We start from the raw sequence: 18,196 nt of genomic DNA, 5'->3' as shown, positions 1-18,196 counted from the left end.
AGTAATTCACGTGTGTACTCACTTAACAAACATCTCCCACCATTCAGTGACCAATGAGGTAAACCAGCCACAACGATCAAACAACACTCCCACACTCTGATTTCCATCTCACCATTTTACCAGCAAACGCACAAAAAGGTTAAAGTTCACATGCACATGTTGTGCGAGTGAGAGTATTGAGATCATAAGCCCAGCGATGGAGTCTGGTGCTCATTCTTTACTTACTGATCAGATATGCAATTATCCACATCTGGATTCTCAATTAGCAACATGTGGCTAATGGCTAACGTGTTGGACAACACCTGGTACAGTGGGGAAAGGTCAGTGATGCACTAGGGGGCGGTTTTCTGACATTTGGATCAGTGTAGAGGGAGCTTTACTCTGTATCTAACCCTGTACCTGCCCTGGGAGTGTTTGACGGGACAGTGTAGAGGGAGCTTTACTCTGTATCTAACCCGTGCTGTACCTGCCCTGGGAGTGTTTGATGGGACAGTGTAGAGGGAGCATTACTCTGTATCTAACCCGTGCTGTACCTGCCCTGGGAGTGTTTGATGGGACAGTGTAGAGGGAGCTTTACTCTGTATCTAACCCTGTACCTGCCCTGGGAGTGTTTGACGGGACAGTGTAGAGGGAGCTTTACTCTGTATCTAACCCGTGCTGTACCTGCCCTGGGAGTGTTTGATGGGACAGTGTAGAGGGAGCTTTACTCTGTATCTAACCCTGTACCTGCCCTGGGAGTGTTTGACGGGACAGTGTAGAGGGAGCTTTACTCTGTATCTAACCCGTGCTGTACCTGCCCTGGGAGTGTTTGATGGGACAGTGTAGAGGGAGCATTACTCTGTCTCTGACCCTGTACCTGCCCTGGGAGTGTTTGATGGGACAGTGTAGAGGGAGCTTTACTCTGTATCTAACCCGTGCTGTACCTGCCCTGGGAGTGTTTGATGGGACAGTGTAGAGGGAGCTTTACTCTGTATCTAACCCGTGCTGTACCTGCCCTGGGAGTGTTTGATGGGACAATGTAGAGGGAGCTTTACTCTGTATCTGACCCGTGCTGTACCTGCCCTGGGAGTGTTTGATGGGACAATGTAGAGGGAGCTTTACTCTGTATCTGACCCGTGCTGTACCTGCCCTGGGAGTGTTTGATGGGACGGTGTAGAGGGAGCTTTACTCTGTCTCTGACCCGTGCTGTACCTGCCCTGGGGGTGTTTGATGGGACAGTGTAGAGGGAGCTTTACTCTGTATCTAACCCGTGCTGTACCTGCCCTGGGAGTGTTTGATGGGACAGTGTAGAGGGAGCTTTACTCTGTATCTAACCCGTGCTGTACCTGCCCTGGGAGTGTTTGATGGGACAGTGTAGAGGGAGCTTTACTCTGTATCTAACCCTGTACCTGCCCCTGGGAGTGTTTGATGGGACAGTGTAGAGGGAGCTTTACTCTGTATCTAACCCTGTACCTGCCCTGGGAGTGTTTGATGGGACAGTGTAGAGGGAGCTTTACTCTGTATCTAACCCGTGCTGTACCTGCCCTGGGAGTGTTTGATGGGACAGTGTCGAGGGAGCTTTACTCTGTATCTAACCCGTGCTGTACCTGCCCTGGGAGTGTTTGATGGGACAGTGTCGAGGGAGCTTTACTCTGTATCTAACCCGTGCTGTACCTGCCCTGGGAGTGTTTGATGGGACAGTGTAGAGGGAGCTTTACTCTGTATCTAACCCGTGCTGTACCTGCCCTGGGAGTGTTTGATGGGACAGTGTAGAGGGAGCTTTACTCTGTATCTAACCCGTGCTGTACCTGCCCTGGGAGTGTTTGATGGGACAGTGTAGAGGGAGCTTTACTCTGTATCTAACCCGTGCTGTACCTGCCCTGGGAGTGTTTGATGGGACAGTGTAGAGGGAGCTTTACTCTGTATCTAACCCGTGCTGTACCTGCCCTGGGAGTGTTTGATGGGACAGTGTAGAGGGAGCTTTACTCTGTATCTAACCCTGTACCAGCCCTGGGAGTGTTTGATGGGACAGTGTAGAGGGAGCTTTACTCTGTATCTAACCCTGTACCTGCCCTGGGAGTGTTTGATGGGACAGTGTAGAGGGAGCTTTACTCTGTATCTAACCCTGTACCTGCCCTGGGAGTGTTTGATGGGACAGTGTAGAGGGAGCTTTACTCTGTATCTAACCCTGTACCTGCCCTGGGAGTGTTTGATGGGACAGTGTAGAGGGAGCTTTACTCTGTATCTAACCCTGTACCTGCCCTGGGAGTGTTTGATGGGACAGTGTAGAGGGAGCTTTACTCTGTATCTAACCCGTGCTGTACCTGCCCCTGGGAGTGTTTGATGGGACAGTGTAGAGGGAGCTTTACTCTGTATCTAACCCGGGAGTGTTTAAAATGGAAAATCTGCTGTTCTCCACAATAACATCCTTTATATAGAAGCGTACATTTAAATAAAAAACTTGATTGGTGGACGGGATAGAAAAATGGCTGTCTCTATATCTGGGCAAAGAATTCTGGGAAGAAATGGGGTGTCATTTAAGGCAGGATTTCAACTTTGCTCTCCCCCACCCTGACCCACCCTCTCCCCCTCCCCCTCCACACTCCCACCCTGACCCACCCTCCACACTCCCACCCTGACTCCCCCTCACACACCCTCTCCCCCTCCCTCTTTCCCACACCTCCACCCTCTCTTCCCCCCCACCCCCTCCACACTCCCCACCCCCTCCACACTCCCCACCCCTGACCCACCCTCTCTCCCTCCACTCTCCCACCCCTGACCCACCCTCTCCCCCTCCACTCTCCCACCCCTGACCCACCCTCTCCCTCTCCACACTCCCACCCCTGACCCACCCTCTCCCCCTCCACACTCCCACCCTGACCCACCCTCCACACTCCCACCCTGACTCCCCCTCACACACCCTCTCCCCCTCCCTCTCTCCCACACCTCCACCCTCTCTTCGCCCCCACCCCCTCCACACTTGCCACCCCCTCCACACTCCCCACCCCAGACCCACCCTCTCCCCCTCCACACTCCCACTCCTGACCCACCCTCTCCCCCTCCACACTCCCACCCCTGACCCACCCTCTCCCCCTCCACACTCCCACCCCTGACCCACCCTCTCTCCCTCCACACTCCCACCCCTGACCCACCCTCTCTCCCTCCACACTCCCACCCCTGACCCACCCTCTCCCCCTCCACACTCCCACCCCTGACCCACCCTCTCTCCCTCCACTCTCCTACCCCTGACTCACCCTCTCCCCCTCCACATTCCCACTCCTGACCCACCCTCTCTCCCTCCACTCTCCTACCCCTGACCCACCCTCTCTCCCTCCACTCTCCCACCCCTGACCCACCCTCTCCCTCTCCACACTCCCACCCCTGACCCACCCTCTCCACACTCCCACCCCTGACCCACCCTCTCCCCCTCCACACTCCCACCCCTGACCCACCCTCTCCCCCTCCACTCTCCTACCCCTGACCCACCCTCTCCCCCTCCACTCTCCCACCCCTGACCCACCCTCTCCCCCTCCACTCTCCTACCCCTGACCCACCCTCTCTCCCTCCACTCTCCTACCCCTGACCCACCCTCTCCCTCTCCACACTCCCACCCCTGACCCACCCTCTCCCTCTCCACATTCCCACTCCTGACCCACCCTCTCCTACCCCTGACCCACCCTCTCCCCCTCCACACTCCCACCCCTGACCCACCCTCTCTCCCTCCACTCTCCTACCCCTGACCCACCCTCTCCCCCTCCACACTCCCACCCCTGACCCACCCTCTCTCCCTCCACTCTCCTACCCCTGACCCACCCTCTCCCCCTCCACACTCCCACCCCTGACCCACCCTCTCCCCCTCCACTCTCCCACCCCTGACCCACCCTCTCCCACTCCACTCTCCTACCCCTGACCCACCCTCTCCCCCTCCACTCTCCCACCCCTGACCCACCCTCTCCCCCTCCACATTCCTACCCCTGACCCACCCTCTCCCCCTCCACTCTCCTACCCCTGACCCACCCTCTCTCCCTCCACAATCCCACCCCTGACCCACCCTCTCTCCCTCCACTCTCCTACCCCTGACCCACCCTCTCCCCCTCCACATTCCTACCCCTGACCCACCCTCTCCCCCTCCACTCTCCCACCCCTGACCCACCCTCTCTCCCTCCACTCTCCTACCCCTGACCCACCCTCTCCCCCTCCACATTCCTACCCCTGACCCACCCTCTCTCCCTCCACTCTCCTACCCCTGACCCACCCTCTCCCCCTCCACTCTCCCACCCCTGACCCACCCTCTCCCCCTCCACATTCCTACCCCTGACCCACCCTCTCTCCCTCCACTCTCCTACCCCTGACCCACCCTCTCCCCCTCCACTCTCCTACCCCTGACCCACCCTCTCTCCCTCCACTCTCCTACCCCTGACCCACCCTCTCCCCCTCCACACTCCCACCCCTGACCCACCCTCTCCACACTCCCACCCCTGACCCACCCTCTCCCCCTCCACACTACTACCCCTGACCCACCCTCTCCCCCTCCACACTCCCACCCCTGACCCACCCTCTCCCCCTCCACTCTCCCACCCCTGACCCACCCTCTCCCCCTCCACTCTCCCACCCCTGACCCACCCTCTCCCCCTCCACTCTCCCACCCCTGACCCACCCTCTCTCCCTCCACTCTCCCACCCCTGACCCACCCTCTCCCCCTCCACACTCCCACCCCTGACCCACCCTCTCTCCCTCCACTCTCCTACCCCTGACCCACCCTCTCCCCCTCCACTCTCCTACCCCTGACCCACCCTCTCCCCCTCCACATTCCCAACCCTGACCCACCCTCTCCACACTCCCACCCCTGACCCACCCTCTCCACACTCCCACCCCTGACCCACCCTCTCCACACTCCCACCCCTGACCCACCCTCTCCCCCTCCACACTCCCACCCCTGACCCACCCTCTCCCCCTCCACTCTCCCACCCCTGACCCACCCTCTCCCCCTCCACACTCCCACCCCTGACCCACCCTCTCCCCCTCCACACTCCCACCCCTGACCCACCCTCTCTCCTACTCTCCCACACAGTTTCTGTTCCTCAGGTTGATGCCAGATATTGACTGAGTGAATTGATGTGACACGACAGCGGTATCCAGTTACCCGTGGATGTGGACAGATATCAGGTTAAGGAACAAGCATCTTGTTTCACAAAAGCAGCCAGCCTGCCGACAGCTTCTGATGGACTGGGTGTGAAACTCAAAACATTTACCGTCCCCATAGCCCTGAGCAACCTTGGGCAAAACACAGCCTGCTGACACAGGCCTGCTAACTGGAGCGGCGAGCGGCACGGGGTGCGGCGGAGCGGCCGAGCGGCGAGTCGCACGGGGTGCGTCGGAGCGGCCGAGCGGCACGGGGTGCGGCGGAGCGGCCGAGCGGCGTGTCGGAGCGGCGAGCAACAACAACTTGCATTTATATAGCGCCTTTAACATAGTAAAATGTCCCAAGGAGCTTCACAGGAGCGATTATCAAACAAAATTTGACACCGTGCCACATAAGGAGATATTAGGACAGGTGATCAAAAGCTGGGTCAAGGAGGTAGGTTTTAAGGAGCGTCTTAAAGGAGGAGAGAGGCGGAGAGGTTTAGGGAGGGAATTCCAGAGCTTAGGGCCGAGGCAGGTGAAGGCACGGCCGCCAATGGTGGAGAGATTAAAATCGGTGATGCGCAAGAGGCAAGAATTGGAGGAGCGCAGAGATCTCGGAGGGTTGTAGGGCTGGAGGAGGTCACAGAGATAGGGAGGGGGCGAGGGCCATGGAGGGATTTGAAAACACAGTATATCAGAGCAGTGAACAGCAAGCTATGTGACTAGGGCAGGACAATCAATAATGTAACCACACATAAACCATCTGATGAGATTCCAGTCTGTAACTCAATGTCAGCACTGATTGGAGCTGAATGCTGGCTGTATTCTGCAATTTACCTGTTTTCGGACTCGCTGAGAATTCGCTGGCTGTAATTACATCTAATGGCCTGACAAGGACATAGGAATTAAGTTGCAATTATTTTCTGGCAGTCTATTCTGTAGCTACAGCTACACAGAGAGTGTAAGGGCTGAGGGATGGGGCAATGCACCCAAGAGACAGGGCGACTGAATGTCTCGTTATTATTCATTCTCGGGATGCTGGCAAGGCCATGTTGCCCATGAAGGCAGTGGTGGGCCACCTCCTTTGTAGCCGTTTGGTACAACTGAGTGGCTTGCTGGGCCCTCATCAGAGGGGCAGTTGGTGTGGGGACTGGAGTCACGTAGAGGCCCAGAGCGGGTAAGGACGGCAGGTTTCCTTCCCTAAAGGACATCAGTGAACCAGTTGGGTTCTTACAACAATCCGACAGCTTTCATGGTCACTTTGACTGATCCCAGGGGAAGGAAAACAAAATGATAAAGAAAAAAAAATGATAAAGAGAAGAGAAAAGGACAGAGAAGGACAAAGGAGGACGAGCATTCCTGGGTAGGAAGAGTGCAGCAATACTTGGCCCTCCCTCACACGGACACATCCCATAATGCTTCCGGACAGTCACCCTGGGTCCAACAGGAATCGGACAGTCCGATCCCACAATGTTTCCGGGTAGATGCTATCATGAAAGGGTGGGTCTCCCAGGCACTCCACGACTGCCCAGATGTGCTCTTTTGAAGGCAGCACCACTAATGAGCTGAGCAAGCCTGTGTGTTCTCGCGTTCTGACAAACATGAAAGAAGCTCTTTGTGAGTGTGTACGAGGGGGAGAGGGGGGGAGGAGGAGGAGGAGGAGAAGAATCGGACAAAAAAAAAAGGAATGAATCTTTCCAGGAAATTGTACCCGTTACCCCCAGTGGGAATTTGTCTGAACGTAATGTGTGGCGAGCACAGGCAGAGCAACGTCACAAACTCAGCCAAGGTAACACTGAATTCCACCGAGACCCTTCCAGCGAGGAAAATAAATACATCTGCTCTTAGCCGCTGCGAAGCAACAGGGCACCCAGGGACACACGCACAGGAAGTGGTCACTGCCTGCCGAGGCTCAAGGAGAAAGGCACAGTGGCAAAAAAAAGCCGACCAAAGGAAACAAGCAATCTGCCTTCCACCTTCACCCCACTTCCATTCACTTCATTTTTTCACGTCTTCAGTTTAATTTTCTTGTCGGCTTTTTAAAAAAAAAATGTTGCCCCCATCTACCCTATCCCACCCCCTCCTGCCAACACTCGCTGGGGTCTCTAGTTCCACAGGGGCCAACTATCCACTGCTACGTTAACTGTTCTTCATATGTGAACCCGGACCCTGAGTGACAGCAGTATGTCCACAGCCAAGTCCAATTCTGTACTCACCCAATGTCCACAAACACTCACAATCTCTCTCTCCCTCTGCACTGTCCCATCAAACACTCCCAGGGCAGGTACAGCACGGGTTAGATACAGAGTAAAGCTCCCTCTACACTGTCCCGTCAAACACTCCCAGGGCAGGTACAGCACGGGTTAGATACAGAGTAAAGCTCCCTCTACACTGTCCCGTCAAACACTCCCAGGGCAGGTACAGCACGGGTTAGATACAGAGTAAAGCTCCCTCTACACTGTCCCATCAAACACTCCCAGAGCAGGTACAGCACGGGGGTAATATACTGGCATGGATTGAGAATTGGTTGACAGACAGAAAACAGAGAGTAGGAATAAACGGGTCCTTTTCAGGTTGGCAGACTGTGACTAGTGGGGTACCGCAGGGATCAGTGCTTGGGCCCCAGCTATTCACAATATATATCAATGATTTGGATGAGGGGACCAAATGTAATATTTCCAAGTTTGCTGATGACACAAAACTAGGTGGGAATGTGAGTTGTGAGGGGGATGCAAAGAGTCTTCAAGGGGATATAGACAGGCTAAGTGAGTGGGCAAGAACATGGCAGATGGAATATAATGTGGAAAAATGTGAAGTTATCCACTTTGGTAGGAAAAACAGAAATGCAGAGTATTATTTTAAAATGGTGATAGATTGGGAAATGTTGATGTTCAAAGGGACCTGGGTGTCCTTGTACATGAGTCACTGAAAGCTAACATGCAGGTGCAGCAAGCAATTTGGAAGGCAAATGGTATGTTGGCCTTTATTACAAGAGGATTTGAGTACAGGAGAAAAGATATCTTACTGCAATTATGTAAGGCCTTGGTGAGACCGCACCTGGAGTACTGTCTACAATTTTGGTCTCCTTACCTAAGAGAGGATATACTTGCCATAGAGGGAGTGCAACGAAGGTTCACCAGACTGATTCCTGGGATTGTCATATGAGGAGAGATTGAGTAGACTCGGCCTGGTATTCTCTAGAGTTTAGAAGAATGAGAGGTGATCTCATTGAAACATACAAAATTCTTACAGGGCTCGACAGGGTAGATGCAAGGAAAATGTTTCCCCTGGCTGGGGAGTCTAGAACCAGGGGTTACAGACTCAGAATAAAGGGTAGGCCATTTAGGACTGAAATGAGGAGAAATTTCTTCACTGAGAGGGTGGTGAATCTTTGGAGTTCTCTACCCCAGAGGGCTGTGGAGGCTCGGTCGTTGAGTACATTCAAAACAGAGATCGATAGATTTCTCGATATTAAAGACATCAAGGGATATAGGGATGGTGCAGGAAAATGGCATTGAGGTAGAAGATCAGCCATGATCTTGTTGAATGGCGGAGCAGGCTCGAGGGGCCATATGGCCTACTCCTGCTCCTATTTCTTATGTTCTATGTTCGATACAGAGTAAAGCTCCCTCGACACTGTCCCATCAAACACTCCCAGGGCAGGTACAGCACGGGTTAGATACAGAGTAAAGCTCCCTCGACACTGTCCCATCAAACACTCCCAGGGCAGGTACAGCACGGGTTAGATACAGAGTAAAGCTCCCTCTACACTGTCCCATTTTTTGTAAGATATACAGAGTTATTGGTAGCTGGTATTTTTTTTTTATATGAAGGGTTTACACTCGAGTTGAGATAATGATTTTTTGATTCTTATTGCCACAGACTGATCCCTGTTAGATCACACCCTGTCACTCGGTGACCTCAAGCTGCAGGTCAGACATACGGCCTGCTCCCACATGCTGCAGATACACTTGGAGCAACTCCAGAAGACACGGCCTGCAACAATTCCCTCTTCTACCCCTCGCGACGTGACTCCGACCCACAAATACAACTGAGGCAAGTCATGAATTGCATAGAAACTGCAACACGAAAGCAGGCCTTTCAGGCCCCTCCAGGCATTTATCCTCCACACAAATCCTAATCCCGGGTACCTGTCCTATTCCCATATCCCGTTATTCCTCTTTCCTTCTAGCACCAATCCAATCTAATCTTAAATGGTCTCTGCTTCAACCACTAACTCCATTGGTGAATTCCACAGCCTCAGTGTCCTCTGTGGAAAAGACTTCCCTCTGCTCTCTGTCGTAAATCTTATATCTTAATCCAGTGGTCTTTTTCTTTTATTAACTCTTTAAGCGCTGTAGGTGAACTAAGTTGTCCAGGAAGTGTCGGGCAGTGGGTGGCAGCAAGGGGCCTGAAGGTCAACTTTTGGCTCTGTTAATCTCAGTAACCAGGGCTTTTCATTGGCTTTTAAAGCTGACTTTCAACCAAGAAAAACCCTTTTTTTAAAAAAAAACAAAAGAAAACATTGCTCCAATTTCAGCATGGACAGTTGAAGAATGAAGATCAGTTAATCATTTAAATAAAAGGCAGCATTTAGTGACACCACTATTCCCGTCCAGAGTGGAGATGATTGGGTAATTCCCCCATCAAGACCGACCGCAGTGCTGGAAGTGACTGCGATTGATTTTACACACACAATTTGTATGATGTAACTACCCTTCACTCGGTGTGTTTTGTTGGAGAAATCCCCTTGCTTTTACTGGGAGACTCTCGGGAGAGTTTCAGTCACGAGTTCCGTTTGCTCTTGTTCGTAGAGACTCTGTTTAAATAGACGGTTTGCTGCATTTTACGGCAGAGTCCATTTTAGCTATAAGATAGACTGTTTGCTTGGAGTCCTACCGCAAGTCCCGCCCCACCTTCAACTCATTGGCTGACACGGTAGTATCAATACTCACTCCATTAAGTCAATCTCCCATGTAGACAGGCAGCCAAGAACAAGTATGGTCTTCAGGTGAAGTGGATTCAGGGGTGCACTGATGTAACTCAATCCCCATTTCAAAGGTCATACATTCTCTCCTTAATTTTATATATTGTTGATGATAAATTTCCTACGGCCACATTTATAATGGTGACTGCCTATGTAAACTTCTCATGCTGTAATTACAGCCTCCCACCAGTGGTGGCGCTGGCGTTGGGGGGAGGCTGTGATTACAGTGTGACAAGTTCACAAGGCCAGTTCTCATAATGAATGTGGACACAGGGATTTATAACAGTGAAATTCGACAGAGAGATGGATTTTAACATAGCGTAGATGGAAAATAAGGGCTCAAATAGAGAAATGAAAACAGAAAATGCTGGAAACACTCAGCAGGTCAGGCAGTGACCGTGGCGAGAGAAACAGAGTTAACGTCTCAGGTCGATGGCCTTTCATCAGAACGGTCCTGAAACGTTAACTCCGTTTCTCTCTCCACACATGCTGCTAGACCTGCCGGGTGTTTCCAGCATTTTCTGTTTTTATTTCAGCTGTCTGGCATCTGCAGTATTTTGCTTTTTGTTCCAAATGAGTGAATATTGGTTCTGAAAAACTGGAGGTGGGTGGAAGGGAGAACACAGCAAGGACTAGTATTCAAATGTTCACAGTCTTGTGTAATATATCGTGTTGTGTGTGTTTGTTTGTTTTTTTTTTGCAGGTTATAGTTAATGTCGCTCTAATAAAACGGCTTTTGATGTTTCAGTACGTTTGAGTACATGCTGCAGGCCAATGTTCCAGCTTGCTCAGAGAGGGTTCTTCAAGAGGAAGCAGTGTCTAGGAATTAGATTGAACTTGGATATTACAACACTTTATACATCCTCAGGACTTCCCGATCCGCTTCGCAGCCAATGAAAGTACTTTCGAAGTACACTCACTGTTGTAACGTAGGGAAATACAATTTACCCACAAACAGCAATGAGATAAATGATCAGTTTACCTATTTTTTGTAGGTGTCGGTTGAGGGAGCAATGCTGGCCCAGGACACTGGGAGAACTCCCCTGCTCTCCTTCCAATAGTGCCCTGGATCTTTTACGCCCACCTGAGAGGGCAGACGGGGCCTCGGTTTAGCGTCTTGTCTGAAGGACTGCACCTCTGACGGAGCAGCACTCCCTCAGTACTGCATTGGGAGCGTCGGCCTGGATTACGGGCTCAGGTCTCTGGGGTGGGAGGCTTGAGCCCATGAACTTCTGACTCAAAGGCGAGAGTGCTACCCACCGAGCCAAGCTGACGCTTCAAGGGAGGGAGTTCCAGAGAGCAGGAGTAAAAATGGCTGGAGGCTCTGTCACCGAAGGAGGAGTGGAGGGAATGGGAGGGATGCACAGGAGGCCAGAGTCAGTGGACATGAGAGGGGAGGCAAGACTGGACACAGTTGCTGAGATAGGTGGGGAGGGCGGTAGTTTCAGGCCACGGAGAGATGTGTAGATGAGGGGGAGAATTTTAAATTTGATGCATTGGGAGACAGGATAGGATGAGAGGTGGACGGGTCAAAGCTCGTTGAGGGCGAAGGTTTGTAAGGAGATCACGAGGAGGTGAAAAAAAAAAATCAATCAATTAGAGAGGAGGAGCCATAGATAATAGAACCTCTATCAACATGCCCCGGCAGGCTGGAACTCCCATCCTAACTCCCTCCGTCTTTTCCAATCAACCAGCCACTCGCAAAAATCCATCAACACCTCACCCTCCCACTCAGTGTCTAAATCAATCCTTGGTGAAGCATTTTGTGGGCTGTTTCACGCCGATATCTTTTGTGTTTTTGGTACGTTGTGGAGTTGATACTCAGAGTTCGTGAACTTGGGTCACCACCTTTGCCCCTTCTGACACGGGGCGTGCTTGGCCAGCTCTCCCTCCCCCACCCCGGGGTGGGTGCAGTGCTGGCCGGATCTCCCGGGAGCTGATGGTCGAGCACTGGTTGTAACAGGTCAGGCGGGAAGCCTCACCCCCTCCATGCACTCGAAAACACCGCTCGCAAGGGAGTTCATGATGCTCACGGGCCTGAGGAGATGCTGGTGTCAGGGATGAACCTGCTTCATCACTTTGTACAATAGTGCGATTTTAAAGGGGGCTCAGGAACAGAGGGGCCTGGGGGTGCACACACACAAATCTTTGAAGGTGGCAGGACAAGTTGAGAAGGCTGTTTTAAAAAAAAGCATACGGGGTCCTGGGCTTTATAAATAGAGGCGTAGAGTACAGAAGCAAGGGAGTTATGAGAAACCTTTATAAAACACTGGTTAGGCCTCAGCTGGAGCATTGTGTTCAATTCTGGGCACCGCACTTTAGGAAGGATGTCCAGGCCTTAGTGAGGGTGCAGAAGGGATTTCATGGAATGATACCAGGGATGAGGGACGTCAGTTATGTGGAGAGACTGGAGAAGCTGGGATGTGACCAGTGGTGTCCCACAGGGATCTGCATTGGGGCCTCAACTAGTCACTGTATTTATTAATGACTGAGATGACGGGATAGAGAGCCACATATCCAAGTTTGCCGATGACACAAAGATAGGCAGCATTGTAAGCAGTGTAGATGGAAGCATAAAATTACAGAGAGATATTAATAGATTAAGTGAATGGGCAAAACTGTGGCAAATGGATTTCAATGTCGGCAACTGTGAGGTCATCCACTTTGGACCTAAAAAGGATAAATCAGAGTACTTTCTAAATGGTGAAAAACTCAAAACAGTGGAGATCCAAAGAGACTTTGGGGTCCGTGTACATAGATTGTTAAAATGTCATGGACAAGGTACAGAAAATAATCAAAAAGGCCAATGGGATGCTGGCCTTTATATCTAGAGGACTAGAGTACAAGGGGGCAGAAGTTATGCTGCAGTTATACAAAACCCTGGTTAGACTGCACCTGGAGCACTGTGAGCAGTTCTGGGCATCGCACCTTCGGAAAGACATATTGGCCTTGGAGGGTGTGCAGCGTAGGTTTACTAGAATGATACCTGGACTTCAAGGGTTAAATTATGAGGAGAGATTACACAAACTAGGGCTGGAATTTAGAAGATTATTCCCTGGAATTTAGAAGATTAAGGGGTGATTTGATCGAAGTTTTCAAGATATTAAGGGGAACTGATAGGGTAGATAGAGAGAAACTATTTCCACTGGTTGGGGAGTCTAGGACTGGGGGACATGGCCTAAAAATTAGACTTTCAGGAGTGAAGTTAGGAAACACTTCAAAACTTCTACCACCTTTTGCGTGTAGAACTTTCTTCCACAAACGGCAGTTGATACTAGCTCAAATGTTAATTTTAAATCTGAGATTGATAGATTTTTGTTAATTAAAAGGTATTAAGGGATATGGGGCTAAGGCAGGTATATGGAGTTAGGTCACAGATCAGCCATGATCTCATTGAATGGCGGAACAGGCTCCAGGGGCTAAATGGCCTACCCCTGTTCCTATGTTCCCCTTAGAGCAGAGAAAGTTAAGAGGAGATTTGATAGAGGTGTTCAAAATCATGAAGGGTTTTGATAGAGTAAATAAGGAGAAATGTTTCCAGTGGCAGAAGGGTCGGTAACCAGAGGACACAGATTTAAGGTGATCGGCAAAAGAACCAGAGGGGAGATGAGGAAACATTTTTTTTTTTAACGCAGCGAGTTGTTCTGATCTGGAACGCGCTGAAAGGGCGGTGGAAGCAGATCCAATAGTAACTTTCAAAAAGGAATTGGATAAATACTTGAAAAGGAAAAATTTACAGGGCTACGGGGAAAGAGCAGGAGGGTGGGACTAACTGGATAGCTCTTTCAAGGAGCCAGCACAGGCACAATGGGCCGATTGGCCTCCTTCAGTGCTGTATCATTCTCTGAGGATCAAGTAACTCTCCTTCCGCGACCTTCTCTGCTTCTTGCCCCCTTTTGCCGTGACCTTACACGGGGTTTTCTTGTCACCCTTTCGTGGGCACTCGTTTCCACTCCTATGGCATCGTTACGTCCACTTTGCTTTGTTAAAGACGCTGTAGAATTGCAGGTGGTTTTGGGGTCAGTCGTGGCTCAGTGGGCAGCACTCTCGCCACTGAGTCAGACGGTCGTGGGTTCAAACCCCACCCCAGAGACTGGAGCACAGAATCCAGGCTGACACTCCCAGTGCAGTACTGAGGGAGCGCTGCACAGTTGGAGGTGCCGTCTTTCAGATGAATTGTTAAACCGAGACCCCGTCTGCCCTCTCAGGTGGATATAAAAGAGCCCATGGCCACTATTGGAAGAGCAGGGGAGTTCCCCCTGGTGTCCTGGGGCCAATATTTATCCCTCAACCAACATCACTAAAAAACAGATTATCTGGTCATTTTTCTCATTGCTGTTTGTGGGATCTTGCTGTGCACAAATTTGCTGCCGCGTTTCCTACATTACAACAGTGACTACACTTCACAGGTACTTCATTGGCTGTAAATCGCTTTGGGACGTCCTGAGGTTGTGAAAGGCGCTATATGAATGAAAGTTCTTTCTTTCTTTCTCTTGGCATTGGTTCCAACGTCACAGAGCTGAAAACAGAGAAAAGCAGTGACCCCGGGGCAGGCCGGAACCTCCCCAGAACCTGCCAGCCGTCTAAGGGTTAACAGTGAATGTTTTCTTTTGTTCATTCTCTGTTTCTGAGGAGAGGTGAAGACAAGGGGTCTCCACAGTGCACAGTGAGCAAAGAAATAAAAACAGGTGAGACAGCTTTGAACTGGCGTTGAATTGAGACCGTGCCCAACGCACTTCCACTCGAGGGACTCAAACACTCTCCCTCGCTCCCTCCCTCCCTCCCTCACACACTCATTTCTAAATCATTTAAACCATAACAATTCTCCCCCAAAATCAAAAAAAAAAAAATCCTCTTGTACCTCACACGATGAAAATGTCCTGCAGTTCGAGACGAGGCAATTCTACGCTGGATATGCATATTTTCAAAACAAAATTTATGGCAATTTTATTTCCACAGATGTTGCTCACAAGATGCTCGTATGTCTTGTGCTGGAGGATAATGGGTATAAAGAACACAGAGTACTGGATGCATCACGCAGTCTGCACAGGGAGGCACACCATAAAGCATTTCTGTTTCTCATTACTTACTGTCTGTGAATTTGCAGGATAGTTTTTCTCTCCTGTGCCGGGGCACAGTTCCACGAGCCCTGGGCCGATTCAAGCATCTCCTCCAAATGCCCATCCTTCACGTGGGAGTTTAGACTGCGAGTGTCAGTTGATTATTTGACCATGGGAACCATCGCAGCTCAGCCCAATAGTGTCCGTGTGCACGCACGTATGCAACACCCTCGCACGCACGCACACACACACACCCTCGCACGCACGCACACACACACACCCTCGCACGCACGCACACACACACACCCTCGCACGCACGCACACACACACACCCTCGCACGCACGCACACACACACACCCTCGCACGCACGCACACACACACACCCTCGCACGCACGCACACACACACACCCCTCGCACGCACGCACACACACACACCCTCGCACGCACGCACACACACACACCCTCGCACGCACGCACACACACACACCCTCGCACGCACGCACACACACACACCCTCGCACGCACGCACACACACACACCCTCGCACGCACGCACACACACACACCCTCGCACGCACGCACACACACACACCCTCGCACGCACGCACACACACACACCCTCGCACGCACGCACACACACACACCCTCGCACGCACGCACACACACACACCCTCGCACGCACGCACACACACACACCCTCGCACGCACGCACACACACACACCCTCGCACGCGCACACACACACCCTCGCACGCGCACACACACACACCCTCGCACGCACACACACACACCCTCGCACGCACACACACACACCCTCGCACGCACACACACACACCCTCGCACGCACACACACACACCCTCGCACGCACACACACACACCCTCGCACGCACACACACACACCCTCGCACGCACACACACACACCCTCGCAGCGCACACACACACACCCTCGCACGCACACACACACACCCTCGCACGCACACACACACACCCTCGCACGCACCACACACACACCCTCGCACGCACACACACACCCTCGCACGCACACACACACACCCTCGCACGCACACACACACACCCTCGCACGCACACACACACACCCTCGCACGCACACACACACACCCTCGCACGCACACACACACCCTCGCACGCACACACACACACCCTCGCACGCACCACACACACACACACCCTCGCACGCACACACACACACCCTCGCACGCACACACACACACCCTCGCACGCACACACACACACCCTCGCACGCACACACACACACCCTCGCACGCACACACACACACACCCTCGCACGCACACACACACACCCTCGCACGCACACACACACACCCTCGCACGCACACACACACACCCTCGCACGCACACACACACACCCTCGCACGCACACACACACACCCTCGCACGCACACACACACACCCTCGCACGCACACACACACACCCTCGCACGCACGCACACACACACCCCTCGCACGCACGCACACACACACCCTCGCACGCACACACACACACACCCCTCGCACGCACGCACACACACACACACACCCTCGCACGCACACTTTCCAACAGGGGTCATTGGATGATCAGCACCACAAACCCGGGCTAATTTTTCCCTTCCTTAGACTAGGGAGACTGAGACAGATGTTGTCCCTGCCCCCGCCCCGGCTCCCGCCCTTCACCCCCACTCCCGGCGCCCCCCTTATCCCCGCTCTCCGCCCCACCCCGCTCTCCGCCCCCAGATGTGATCAGCTAACTCAACACAGACAAGGGATCTAATCTGGGACCTTTCCGGACACTATGGCTCAGCACCAGGCTGGACGATGCATTTAACCACTTAGGCACAGAGCAATGAGGAGCGGAGAGGGTACAGTGGTTTCGCGGGTCTGTTACTGGACTAGTAATCCAGAGAACGTGAGTTCAAATCCCACTGTGGGCAGTTTGAGAATTTGAATTCAGTTTTAATAAATCTAGAAATGAAAATCTGGTCTCAGTAAAAGTGACCATGAAGCTGTCGGATTGTCATAAAAACCCAACTGGTTCACTCATGTCCTTTAGGGAAGGAAACCTGCCGTCCTTACCCGGTCTGGGCCTATATGTGACTCCAGTCCCCCCCACCAACATGGTTAACTGCCCTCTGAAGTGGCCGAGCGAGTCACTCGGTTTAGGGATGGGCAATAATTGCCAGCGACGCCCACGTCTCCAGAATGACTAAGGAAAAAGAAATGCGGGAACCCCCCGCCCCCTGCAGAGGAAGGGCTGTCTGCTGGATCCATGAGAGAGAACAGCCCACCCTCTGGGCCAGGGATCGTGCCGATCCCATGTCCACAGGACACGAGGTCTGTGAGAGAAGGCACCAGCCATGGTGGTGCTGCCTGGCCCAGACCAGAAGGTCACGGGTTCAACCTCCCGCTGGACAATCGCCTGCTGACACGCCCACGAATCTCAACTGGTGCTTTAAGCGTGGCTGCCCAGGAGAAATACCCGGGGGAGCCCCGTCCCAGCGCGGGGGGAGTGGGGGAGCCCCGTCCCAGCGCGGGGGGAGTGGGGGAGTGGGGGGGAAAGAGAGAGAGAGACTGACATGGTCTACTGAGATTTTACCTGTAGTGTCACGATGATTATCAGTGACTTATTGTAATAATCTGTTCATCACCGCACTTCACATCATCTACTGATTAAAGACCCAAGTGTCTCAGTAGTTTTGGGAGGTGGGACGAAGTCAGGCGCGGTGCTCGCTCCTGGTCGCCATGCGGAGTCATGCTGCGTTGGGTGGGCACGGTATTTTGAGCACAAAGTCTAAGCCGACACTCCCAGTGCACTACGGACCGGAGTGCTGCACTGTCGGAGGGGCCGTCTTTCGGATGAAATTCCCCTCAGGTGGATTAAAAGATCCCACGGCCACTATTTGAAGAAGAGCAGGGGGGAGTTCTCCCCGCTGTCCTGGGGCCAATATTTATCCCTCAAACAACATCACTAAAAAGCAGATTATCTGGTCGTTATCTCATTGCTGTTTGTGGGATCTTGCTGTGCGCGA

General features: G+C 52.5%; 1 protein-coding gene across 1 annotated transcript in view; it reads right to left on the bottom strand.

The window, feature by feature from the left end:
• LOC137326739 (estrogen receptor beta-like) overlaps positions 1-18,196 on the bottom strand; it is a 156,440-nt gene that overhangs the window by 137,347 nt on the left and 897 nt on the right. The gene's annotated exons all lie outside the window — the stretch shown is intronic.

The sequence above is a fragment of the Heptranchias perlo genome, chromosome 10, assembly GCF_035084215.1.
Source record: "Heptranchias perlo isolate sHepPer1 chromosome 10, sHepPer1.hap1, whole genome shotgun sequence".
In the NCBI taxonomy this organism is placed as follows: Eukaryota; Metazoa; Chordata; class Chondrichthyes; order Hexanchiformes; family Hexanchidae; genus Heptranchias; species Heptranchias perlo.
The sequence above is the reverse complement of the archived record's forward strand: the minus strand, read 5'-3'. Positions and strand labels throughout refer to the sequence as shown.